This window comes from Saimiri boliviensis, chromosome 4, assembly GCF_048565385.1.
Source record: "Saimiri boliviensis isolate mSaiBol1 chromosome 4, mSaiBol1.pri, whole genome shotgun sequence".
Taxonomy (NCBI): domain Eukaryota; kingdom Metazoa; phylum Chordata; class Mammalia; order Primates; family Cebidae; genus Saimiri; species Saimiri boliviensis.
The window spans coordinates 94949458-94963113 of NC_133452.1; positions in this window are offsets into that span (position 1 = coordinate 94949458).

Consider the following 13656-nt stretch of genomic DNA (forward strand, 5'->3'; position numbering starts at 1 on the left):
ATTTTTTTTTTTTTTAGTCCCTTGAAATTTGACCTGGCCAAGTTTATGTGATATGTTACTTTTAAAAAAATCTTACTTTTGCTGACTCCTTTCACACACAAAACCTTTTTTAACTGTATGTCCTCAATTTAGAACTGTATTTATTTGACAGAGAGTTTATATCTAATTAAGAGAAATCACCTTTGGAAACTGTCCTCATTCACTTTTACCTCAGTGTGAATGTGGAAAAGTAGCATTTGATTAAAAACAAACAAAGAAACAAAAAAAAAAAAAAAAAAAAAACTGAGTACAAAGTAAAATAAAAATAAGATGAGTTTTTTTGGTGGTCTTAAAGAAGAATAAAGCTTCCTACTTACCTTTGCACATGCCCCGATACTCACTTTGGGGACACTGTGGGTGACAGTTGAGTGTGCAAATACTAAGCACCTTTAAATCACAGCTGCCTAGAACAACCTCACTTTCTTCCCAACTGACCATTGTAATATCTGAATTTCAATGCAGTAGTACAGCCTACTGGTTATTGTGGCTCAATCAATGTTGAAATCTCCTAGTTTTACAAAATATTCTATGAGGAGAAAAGAAAAGAAGGTAGAAGGAGGGTAGGAACTCTCTACCAAGTACTTCCCTCTTTGAAGGAAAAGGTCAGATTTTGTATGTGCTCAGGGTCTCTGCTTTCTAAATTTCCCTCTTTTTTGTAAATGTTCTGCACGTTGTTACTGTTGATTAAGATGATGGTGATAATAATGCAACACCCTAGAATATTATTTTCCTAAGAAAATGAAAGTAAATAAGAAATCTCAAATTTTAAAAAATTGAATCCTTAATCAAATTAAATGTCGCTCCTTTTCTTAGCTATAGTAGTGTATCCTCTTTCAAGATAAAACGTGTTCTTGAATTAGAAAATTTCACGGAAACAACAGAAAATGACACTGTTTTTCCCCTCTTCAAACACATTTGACTTAACAGTACTATGACCTTTAAAGACTAGTATTACCAATAAATCATCTTACCCACAGATGCCAAGCAAGACGGAACACGGGGCCGCCCAGGCATACATTAAGGCAGTAGATGTCTTAGCAACAGTTTTAACTGTTCTGCAACAGATTGTGCCCTAAAGCAGTAAATACTCTGTGCACAGGAGGTTATTTAGCTTTTGCTTTTTCTAAGTAAATAAATAGGTTGACAGATAGACAGACAGACACACAGAGCTTCATCATCATCATTCTATACTGCTCTTAGGTTTGTGAAAAATGGTTTGTGAAAATGTTAGGCAATACAAAGCTCTTAAGATTGATACAAATTCAAAAGCTGCCACTTTTTTTTTTTTTTTTTTTTTTTTTTTTTTTTTTTATCATTTAGAGGTGGGATTCCAAACAAAAGGGATCCTTGCTAAAGCACAAGGTGGAGCTGGGAGCATAAAAATCAGCACTCTCAATCTAAATAGACCCAAGAACTTGTGTGTGAGTGTGTGTGTGTACGTGTGTTTTGAATTCCATATTCTCATATTTGGTCCCATGTTCTGAGATTAGATGAATTCCACCCACCAGACATGTTTTAGTATTTCTGGAAACTAACGAAAATGCACATGAATTGAAACACAACAAAACCTCAGGTGGAGCAATTTCAAGCTGAAATTTAAGAAAAAACAAAAACCATACATTTGCATTAGGGGTCAGGGGGATAAATCATTTTTGGTATCCTAAAAAAGTATTCTTGCTTCATGGTTTTTCCCACATCCCTGAATGCAGACGGACAGAAGCCCATTTAATTTCAGCATTCTAAGTACTCTAGGAGTGACCTGCCTGATGTAGGGCAATTCATTCAAGAACCTACTTTTTATACTCTAACAACCCTCTAATGCATTTCTCACTGATTGCCCAAGAAGTGCATGCATATTATATACCTGCCAAACTAGCTTGAGACAAGCTTGAGAGATTAGGGAGTTCAACTTTGACTTTCATGGTACTCTTGTATTTTTAACTATCACTCCTGTATCCAAGTGTAAGAATTAAAGAATTTCATTCATTAATTCTCTTTCCCTCATTATCAGGAAAATTAAAATCAGACGGTTATCCTCGTATTTTTCTTAAAATGATTTCCCAAGAAAAGCTGGTATATTGTTTCATCTGAGAAAGGGCTAATGTCCAGACTCTACAAAGAACGCAAACAAATCAGCAAGAAAAAAACAAACAATCCCATCAAAAAGTGGGCAAAGGTCATGAAAAGACAATTCTCAAAATAAGATACACAAATGGCCAACAAACATGAAAACATGCCCAACATCACTAATAATCACGGAAATGCAAATCAAAACCACAATGTGATACCACTTTACTCCTGCAAGAATGGTCATAATTAAAAAACCAAAAAATAAGATATGGCATGGATGTGGTGAAAAGGGAACACTTCTACACTGCTGGTGGGAATGTAAACTAGTACAACCACTATGGAAAACAGCATGGAGATTCCCTAAAGAACTAAAAGTAGAGCTACCATTTGATCTGGCAATCTCACTACTGGGTATCTACCCAGAAAAAAAAAGAAGTCATTATGTGAAAAAGACATTTGCACATGCATGTTTATAGCAGCACATTAGCAAATGCAAATAGACGGAATCAGCCTAAATGCCCATCAATCCAATGAATAAAGAAAAAAATGTGTGTGTGTGTGTGTGTGTGTGTGTGTGTGTCCCAATGGAATACTACTCAGCCATAAAAAGGAATGAAATAATGGCATTTGCAGTAACATGGATAAAGTTGGAAATCATTATTCTATGTGAAGTAACTCAGGAACAAAAAAATAAACATTGTATGTTCTCACTTACAAGCTTGAGCTAAGCTATGAAGACACAAAGGCATAAGAATGATATAATGGACTTTGGGGAATTGGGAGGCCGGTGGGAGGAGGATGAGGGATAAGATCACACATTGAGTACAATGTACAATGCTCGGTGACAAGTGTAACAAAATATCAGAAATCACCACCAAAGAACTTCTCCCTGCAACCAGCTACCACCTGTTCCCCAAAAACTATTGACATATTTTTTTAAAAAAAAAGAAAAAGAAAAAAAAACAGGTACAGACAAAAAGGCAGATGCTTCCATTCTCCCATTCTCCTACTCTTGTTTTGCTCCTTCAATAGACTAGCCCTTTACTCATCATCACTAAGGTAATTTCTAAAATGCAATTGTGAACTTAAGAAGAAAAGAAGAAACTCCAGCCCTTCTCAGGTGCATTTCAGATTTTAGGGCTGTTTCTGATCAAGGTATAGAAAAGTTCTACATGAACAGGATGGCTCACCAGCAGACTGTTTTAGGATTCCAGACCAAGTCTTATGTTTTCTGGCCTTTCCTTATCCTTATAGTTCCCTCAACAAGGGGCATGTGGTTAGCCTAGGGAAAAATCCTTAGTTCAGTAGACCCCCTACCCTAGCCATAGATCTAGATATCAATCTTGTCCTCCCTCAGTCTGTCATTATTTTGGCAGGCTGAAAATGTACGTAGGTGGGCTTACTGGGAGGAGACAAAATTCTACATGAAGAAATAGCGACTCCGAGGTTGAGAGATTTTGAGAAAGGAACTAGGATTCATTGAGAAGTGCAGAACCAGCTTGTGTGAAATGATGGACTTTTTGAGAGAATATTAACCTACCCTTGCCTTCAGGAAAGAGGACGTATCTATCTCAAACAAATTGGATGATGACAAAGAGCCTGTGGAAGTTATTAGAAAGAAAAAATAGCAAAAATGTGAAAATAAAAAAGGAAATGTGTTGGTGGTGGGTAAAGAGGAAGTAGAATCTATATTACATATGTATATATATATACTTATTTTGAGATGAATTCTTGCTCTGTTACCCAGGCTGGAGTGCAGTGGCAGGATCTTGCCTCACTGCAACCTCCGCCTCCCAGGTTGAAGCAATTCTCCTGCCTCAGCCTCCCAAGTAGCTGGGACTACAGATGCTCACCACCATGCCCAGCTAATTTTTGTATTTCTTGTAGAGACAGTGTTTCACCATATTGGCTAGGCTGGTCTTGAACTCCTGACCCCGTGATCTGCCCGCCTTGGCCTCCCTATATTATTTATTAGGAGATTCCAACAGGTTTTAGAAAAATAATTTCTCTACTCTGGGGTATTCATGGCATGTTGGGGTATTTGGGACACCATAGGAATGGGCTTCATTTTAGTTCAGTGTAGAATAGGCTCAACTGTGTCCAAGGGTCTTTGGTCTTACCCTAAAAGGTCAGAGATCTTGACCTCACTCCAGAATGTCAAGTTGTTTATAATTTATATTGACATTCAAATGAACATATATAAACTTAGATATTATTTTATATTAACAGAGAAAATTATAAACCTTTCAAGAAAAACATAAACTGAAACTCAACTCCATCCAATGGCTGAATACAATTCCAAGTTTAGCTTATTAAAAATGGAAAGCCAGTGATTTTAAGAAATAACTTGGAAAATATTCACAGTAAAATTCATTGCCTTCAGTAGCAGTGAATTTTAATAATTGAGGCTGTCATTCTGTTTGACCCATAAAGAGTAACCTTGATGGTTATTTGTTATGTATTCAGTTTTGTCCGCCTTAGTTTAAGCTTAAATATTAATGGAAAAAAGAAAACCTACAAAATCCCTCAAGCTACACTCTAGGAGTCCAATGCTTTTTAGCTGGTGGCGATGAATATAATCATCATTCCCGTGCTAATTTTTAAAGACAGCAACAAACATTGAAGCAAATAACGAGTGCTGGATAGAATTTGACAACTTGCATATGGAAAACATATAGCTTAGATTCTGGAAATCTCCTTTCCAGTATAAACATTTAAGAATGTGGGAGATGATAATCTATGAAATGTGGGGAGGAACTTTTTGGTTATTCTGGAGCAGTAAAACTGTGACATTAATGGTGACTGGTGTTGAGAGTGGTCCTTATTCAGGCTACTACAGGCTGGTTTGCCTTGGTGCACTGTATCTCTGGTTAAAGTAAAATCTGCATCCACAGACTTTCTACATTTTGATCTTTGCTCCACCAATTACTATGCGATCAAGCAAGTTAAAATGTATGTGCCTCAGATATTTAATGGGAATTGTAGATCTGTTGTAGAATTAATTTGGTCAAACCTTGAAAAGCACTTATACCATGATAATTGTTTCATCTATGTTAGCTATTATTATTTGGTCATAATGGGGATGGCTGAAGGGCTTCCTATTAGACATTTATGACTCCGCAGATAAAGATCAAATAAAGGTCTATGTACTTAGGGAAAAACCAAATTTAAAAGAGAAAATTCTTTTAAAATATTCAAAAGTTACTCCAAACATTTAACAAGTGGTTATTAAACAAGTAATCTGAGATTGCCATGGGGAATCTGTGATAGAGAGAATACCTAAGAGCTTTAAAAGCATTTGAGGATATATAATTCATCACATATTTATTGTATGCCAATTAACAAGCAGATATAAATTTCTTTGTGGGCATTTTTTATTAGTACTTCTCTATTCCTGATTTTACAACTAAAATTCTTCAAGAAGATCATAACTTAGTAAATAAATAAGCTGACATAAATTGCAATATGGTACAATAAATACAGTAATAAACTCTGTAAAAGGCATGATGGTGATATGAAGTAAAAAGCAACAGTTTTGTTTTATTTTATTAGATAAGGCTTTAGAAAAGTAGAATCTTTGAAAGACCCAAGAAGTTACCAGATGGATCAAGAAGCAATAGATACAATGACTTAAGGTATAAAATAAATACAGCGGTATGTTCGGATTGTTGAATGTATGGAGACAATGAGGGGAAAGGAGACCAAAGAAAGGAGGCTGAAAGATTTTTTTAAACTCAATGTAGACTACAGAGAATCTGCTCGGGTTGTTCAGCAGCTGATAATCATCTCAGAACTAAATTTTAGAAAGAATACAAAGAGCCAAATATACAAATTAAAACTCTAGAGCTAAAAACAACCTTGGATTAATTTGCATAATTTCAAAAATAAAAAAATAAATGTGCCAAAGTGACTTGTTGAAGGACTCAGACAAAACAGAAACAGTTCAGATATTGACAGAGGTAGGGTCTGATCAGGAAAGATAAAGGATTAAACCAAGGAGTCACTTCATGACTGCTGAATTATTCTTTACTCCTCCTTGTTTTTACCTGTCTTCTTCTACATCAGTTTTCTAATAGGTCTTTATGTTTTGCCTACAGAAGTGGAGGTTAGTTACAAAAATAACAATATCCTATTTATTGGCTGCTGATAATGTGCAGCCAAAGAACTCAGTAGATTTGGGTCTATCTCATTTAATTCCCGTAACAAGCTTTATGGGGCATTTGTTATCTTGATTTTATATACAAGGACACTGATGTTTATAAAGAGTTAGGTGATTTTCCTAAGCCACACAGCGAGTGACAACATTTAGATGGGAACTCAAGTTTCTGTTTCCATGTCACAGCTCATGAATTCCATGCTGTACATCTTCACTTAAATATGCTCTTAGGCTAAGACTTTTCTACTTGGAAAATCCATGAAGCCTCTGTAGAGAAGACCCTTGTGGGTAAAATGATGTTTCTCTGATCAAATAGGACAAATGAATGCACAAAGGACAAATAACATGTATGGGCAACCTTTCATTAACTCTCCATGTCTCTCATTATCTCTAAATCATGCCAACAGATCCATGGTTCCTTAGGTTCAGCAATACAAGGGCTGGGAAAAAGCAGAAACAGGATATTTATGACAGGAAATTAGTCTGAGCCAGCAAGTGAAGAGGCTGAAATTAGAGTGCATGATGATGTAAACATTTTACAGGATTGTTTTGTTTGATCTAATTTTTCTTAAGCTTATTAGCTCCTTTAGCAAGTCAAATAACAAAATATCTTCAATTATTCCATTATGAACACAGGCCTTCCAACACTCAAAATAGGACCTTGCATGAATTTCACCAACTTTGGAAACATTATAAAATAAATATTATTTCAGAAAAAATGAGGAGTTCTCTAATTTGTCTCATATTCCTCCTGCTTTAACCTACCTTGGAGAAATTACACTCCAGATTTAAGAACAGAGTGGGATGACAACTAATAAACTACATTGAAAACAAACTTCCCATTTTTTTCTCTAGAAGGAATAACCATTTCTTTTTCCCTCCAGGTGTGTTGAGAACATTGATTTTTATTTTTATCAGTAGTCATTAAAATAAACAAGGTAAATTAGATAACTATTCAATTTAACATTTTTCAGGAGGTGATGGCTAAATTTGGGTATACAGGCCTAATTTTTTCTTCAAATTCTGATTCTATTCTATACACTAACTGACAGGTACCTTTTATCCACATGCTCTAAGATGGTCTCATATTCAGCGTATTTGAAACTGCATTCGCCAAGTGCCCCTTCACCAGCAATTCATTTTCCTGACTTGGTTATTTCTGTTAGTTAATGTTACCACCATTCTCCCAGTCAATCAAGCTCATAAACTTCACAATCTTTGGGAACAATTTTTTTCTCTGTGTGGCTGTTTTGTTTCCTCTACAGATCTTGTTTATTATCCATGACTGTTTCAAATAAAAGACATGGAGCTTCCATAAATCTTTTTGAAGGAAGGGAAATTAGAAGAAATAAGAAAATTAATACCTATTAACTACCTAAGCACTCAGAAATATTTTTGAAAAAAATGCTTAATGAAAATTTTATTTAAGTTTACTTTCCTGAGTAAATATATTTTGTAAAGAAATATTTACATAAAAATGTTTTCTTGCCTTTCCCATCTCACACAAAAATTTCAGGTGCCTGGTGGACAGTACTATATGAGCAGTTATATTTGTTGGCAACAGTCAGGAATTATATGGAATAACTTAATAATAAAGACAAAGGCATTTTTGCCTTTAAATTATATAACTAATTTTCCCTTTTATACTTCTTGATTTATGTACTCTAAATTTGAACACTAGACTTTTATTTTTATGTCATGTATAGGATCAAATTTTGCATTTAGTCCATATTATCAATCCCTAATTTTCTCTCATTATCCATAATTGGTCATACATACAGCGTTGTCTTTATCTTTATGTTCATCTTCAAAAAGACTGGATCTAAATACACATTATTTAATTGACTTTTTACACATAATCTCCTAGCACAGAATAAAAAGTATATGTTGAAGAAAAATGTATTGCAACTTTCAAATAATTTCAATGATTATATTACACATCATCTAATTTGATGACTTTTTACACATTGACTAGAAAAAATACACACACACACACACACACACACACACACACACACATATATATATATATATATATATATATATATATATATATATATGGAAACTAGTGGTTGATTGTAGCTATAGTGGAGCTTTGTAAGGATGGGAAGATAATCTTAACTCGCAGATAGACAAAGCTAACATTTTATATAAGGAAAAATTGAATTAGAAGCTTATTGTATTTTATGATGACCTAAAAAAAAGCTTCAATAGTTCCCACAAGTAACCCTTTCTTTATGTGAAGAGCTCTTATTTCTGGGGAATTCTACCCAGGGCTTCACTCTCTCTCTTCTGGAGTCAGAGGAGGGGTCCTGCTTATGTCACTCATTTCTCTACATGTTAATTTTATTATCCAAAAAGGTACACTGATACTAACTCTGCCTTAGTCACCTCAGATTACTTGTTAGAGTATGAATTAAACAGCTTCTTTAAGGAATTTCTTGCTCCTAGAGAAAATCCTCCACAAAGAAGAGAACTTAAAATTCTGAGTAAAAATACCATCTATAACATTCGTTGAAGCTTTTGGAACCATCTTATCAATAATAATAACAAGAAGGCAATGCAATCTACATAATGGGTCAATAGCATTTGAAAGATGACAAAAATTGGGGAAAGAGAACATTTTTAAAAATGTGATCATATTCAAAAGTTGACTATGATTTCTTCCTGTCTGTCACAGGACAAAAATGTGAAAGGCTGAGAATTACATGCAAAACTGAAAGGAATTGAATCTGAGGTGTCTGATTTTGATTTGGCTAGCCCATGCTGCTGTACAAAAATAGCCCTGGGCATTAATCTGTCAGGTCCATTACTATGCCTATTTCTGAGATTTATACATTGGTTTATGGTAGCAATAGACATTTATTGAGTGCTGATCACCTGCCAAGCTCAGTGCTACACACCTTAGTAGTGATGGTCCCAACCCAGTGGGTTTTCAATCTAATAAGACAGGCAAGGCAATTAAGACACTGACTCAGAGGAAGAAAATGACTAATGCATGCAGAGGAGACAGAAGAGCTTTCCTTTCCTTTTCTACACCTTGTGTAGCCCACTGTGGTGTCTTTGTTCAAGGAAGCTAAAGAAGTATTTTAGAGACCAAGAGGGTGTGAAGCTGGATGTCAGCCACATGCTTAGATCACCTGTTCACTTTGGATTTTTTGACATTGATGTGAGTAGTGGATTTTCAGATGCTTCATCAGTCTAGTTCAATTCCTTGTGTGAGTTATTTTCTTATCCCCTTTTTTTCCTCAAATCTCATATTATTCTTCTGCATATGTACCATCCTCATTATCTTTCTTCCCTAATTTCTCCATTAATTATTGAATGTCTCCCTTTGAAATGCTGTAATTGTCCACTTCCCTCATTCCGAGGGATAGCAGCATCCTGCTTCTTATTAAAAATATTTATCAAGACTCTTCATGTACTTGATAATGAATTTCAGAAATTAAGCAGGTATGGTCCCTGGCCTGAAGTCAAATGATATTTAACACAGAAAATACTGAACCACTAATAGATTTGTATAGCCTTAACAATTATTATAGAACAAATGCAGTCATTAAATATGATATGCTAATAAAGGCTTAAGCAAATTTAAAGCCGGAACAAAAATATGGAAATTACTTATTTTATAGGGTGGAAGTGACTATAATTAGGTTATTCTCCTTAATTAGCAGGAGCCACCATATTATATTTCTTTGTCTCTGCATTAGCACATAAATTCAAATTGCCTGACTTAGAGTATAAACTTCAGTCTATGAAAACTTTCTTCACTAGCTGAAGGCTGTTAATATTTTCAAGATAGATACACATGTCTTATAATAAAAAACAAAGATAGCCTACTATAAATGCATTTCTGTATTTGTGTTTGATGATCGACTATATGAAAAAGACAATGCTATATCAAGACATTTTAATCGGCAGAAAGCGTAGGAAAACACAGACTCCAGGGATAGCGACTGCCCACTCCATAAAGTGCTAGATGAATGAGTAAGTTTCCAGAGATGATAGGATGCTCACATTATCTGTGATATCCTATATATGAAGTACTCTACTGGTTGCTACTATAAAACTGTGAAAAATTCCTGTCTTTGGGAAAATGTGGCACATATACACCATGGAATACTATGCAGCCATATAAAACAATGAGTTCATGTCCTTTGTAGGGACATGGATGAACCTGGAAACCATCATTCTCAGCAAACTGACACAAGAACAGAAAATCAAACACCACATGTTCTCATTCATAGGTGGGTATTGAACAATGAGAACAGATGGATACAGGGAGGGGAGCACTACACACTGGGATCTGTTGAGGGGAAATAGGAGAGGGACAGAGTGGGTGGGGAGTTGGGGAGAAATGGCGTGGGGAGAAATGCCAGATATAGGTGATGAGGAGGAAGGCAGCAAATCACACTGCCATGTGTGTACCTATGCAACAATCTTGCATGTTCTTCACATGTACCCCAAAATCTAAAATGCAATTAAAAAAAAATTCTGGTCCTTGATTGCAGCCAAATTGGCAAAACTTTGTACACATGGAAAATAACCTAAAAACTATATAAATTATAAATCAATAAGATCAATATGTAAGTATAATAAAAGTATATGAAAGGTTGTGGTTTTTGCATACTCTAAATAAATACAAGCTTTGAGTTTTTTTTTTCTGTGTTAAATTTAATTTTATTTAATTTTTGGCCTCAGATGCATAGATTAGAATTGGTCTTAGCATACTGTCGTTATTGGTTCATGCATAGTCTGCTTTTATTTAATGCATTGAGAAATGCATATTTGATGGAAAAAATCAAGGATCTTTTGCAGGTGAGTAAAAGACGGATTTAGGGGCAAGAATGGCTTAGGGCCTATTAAAATATATAATTTATTGAATATCTGCTTAAACTATGCTTTTGCCAGCTACTATTAGATCATATTATAACCAAATTCTCATGGCAAATTTTCACAGAGAGCCCAGATGAAGAATGGTATTTTGGAGAAAGAAAAAAAAAGTGAGCGAGAATAAATTTTGAGTTATCAGATGTAGCTAATTACAGTCCTACATTTATTTTGTATTTGAGACCAGATAGCTCATTACTCCCTTGTCCTTAACTTGTAACCTAAGGCTCTAATTTTATTTTTCTTCAGCTAGAAATTGTCCTTTTTCAACTTACTACTCACACAAAAAATGGTGGGTTTTTTTGTTTGTTTGTTTTTTTTTTTTTTTTTTTTTTTTAACTTGTAAACATTCACTCAAGGAGAAAGTATTCTATTGTGAGAGGTGAGCAATTCAGGGGCTAATGTGAGATGCACATTTTGCTGATACTAGTTCAAGGCTGTCACGGCCTCCAGAGGCCCATCCCATGTGGTGGTAATTAACTTTTAATGTAAGCCTGGAGGGCAAAACACTTAAGAGTTATCTAGTTTTCTCCAACAGAATAGATAGGTAAATGCTAACATATGTTTATCAATTGCTGATGTACTCAGAATAGGTAAGTATTATTATAAGAAGAAAAATCTCTATTTTTAATTATGTTTGTTCTATTTCTCTTACTCCAGTATTATAAAAAATTGAGTGGCCGATTTTCAGAAATGTGTAGAGAGTTTATTGAATATTAGATATTAGATGGATAATAGCAAGTCCAAGTGACACCTGTCTGCTGCCACTCTCTTGTTTATATTCATCTTTACTGGTATTGCTAATTTATTAAATAATTTTGAGTAAAAATATTTTTTAATATAGCATTTAAAGTAGAAACTGACAGTCAGTGCAAAAGTGTGTCATGCTGGCATTAGACCATAAATTTTCTGATTACAGGAGCATGGCTTCCTTACTTCATTTACTGGTTTGTCCCCAAACCGTAATGTTCTTATGTTTATCTCATTGAAGGTGCTCAGTAATACATTTGAACCAATCTGAGAAGAGACATCTAAAGCATTTTGTCTCAACCATATGCATGTGTGTGTGTGTGTGTGTGTTTTGTGTAACAGTTCAAGAAACTAGCCTTTGTATATTAGTGTTCCCCAAAATTGAAGGTAATAATTCAGGGATTCAGTCTTCTACTCAATTAAATGAATTAAGTGTTCATCTTAAGACATCCCTTGTCTGAAAGTAAATGTAAATTTAAATTTTGCCACATTAAATGAGAAAAGCATTTCTACCTTACTGATAAAACTCATAAATTTTTAAAACTTACTATTATCTGTGGTTTTACTTTCCACATCATACATTATTATTATAATATAATTTTGTATACATGCATAGGAATAAACACATGTTACATAATGACTAAAATTCTTAAACTTCCCAATATTCATGATTAAACAACATAATAGTAATTTCTATACATCTAATATACGGTCTACCTGAGATATCCAGCCAAATATTATATCACATAAATTGTTAACCTGCATGAAACAATCAATAATTAAAATTAAACCCACTTTTAAGCAATTTCCACAGGATAGTGTCTAGAGACCATTAAAAAAAAAAAGAGTTGCTGAATTCCCTGTTCAATTCAGCCCTCAAAATGTACAAAGCCAGTGAGTGCTACACAAATGGAAAGTCTAGATATATAAAGGACTATGCAAGGATGCCTCGAATCTGCTAGGACATTCTGGAATGGCCAACTGCTATTCCATTTGTCACACTCAGTGACACTTCTTACAAGTTTTTGAAGGGTCTGTGTATACTCCGTAGGGGGTATAAATGTACTCTTGCCAGAGCCAGGTACCTTAGCTCTAGGACAAGTGCTTAAGGTCTGCTTCAGTTTGTGGAAAAGACACAGATGTGAGGTTACTCCTCCAAGCTTGGAGGAGGAAAGAAATCCTGCCGAATAACCAAATCTCCAGCTAAAGTGTTACAATCTGTATAAGGAAAACTATTATGCATGAGTTCTCACATAGTAATTTTATAGATGTTTTCAATAAATAATGATTTAAAAATATGATTAGATCAGAAAACTTTAGTGAAGCAATAACAAATACATAATTCAAACTCATGTGTCTCAATTCTAAACCTCGATCTTTCCATTGAGAGACTTGAAGTCCAGTAGATAAGATGGGAGAAAGCAATTGGTCAGAAATATAACTAGTAATAAAATAAAATATTGCAAATTATATTTCAGCTTATATTTTGGAAATAAGTAGATAAATCGTTAAAAACAGCTTTACATCAATAATAAACAATAAAAAGGTAACGGGAAATAAAACAATAGGAATCCCGTTGGTTTCTAGAAAATAATGAAAAGTAACATCAGATTTCTTGAATAGCTATGATATCAGAAGTTAATATGGTTTATACAACCATGAGAAGATGGAATTAGAATTAATATTTGTACCAAAAAAGCATTATTGGATACCAAACAAGGTACTTCAAGATACCAGAGATTAAGATACCA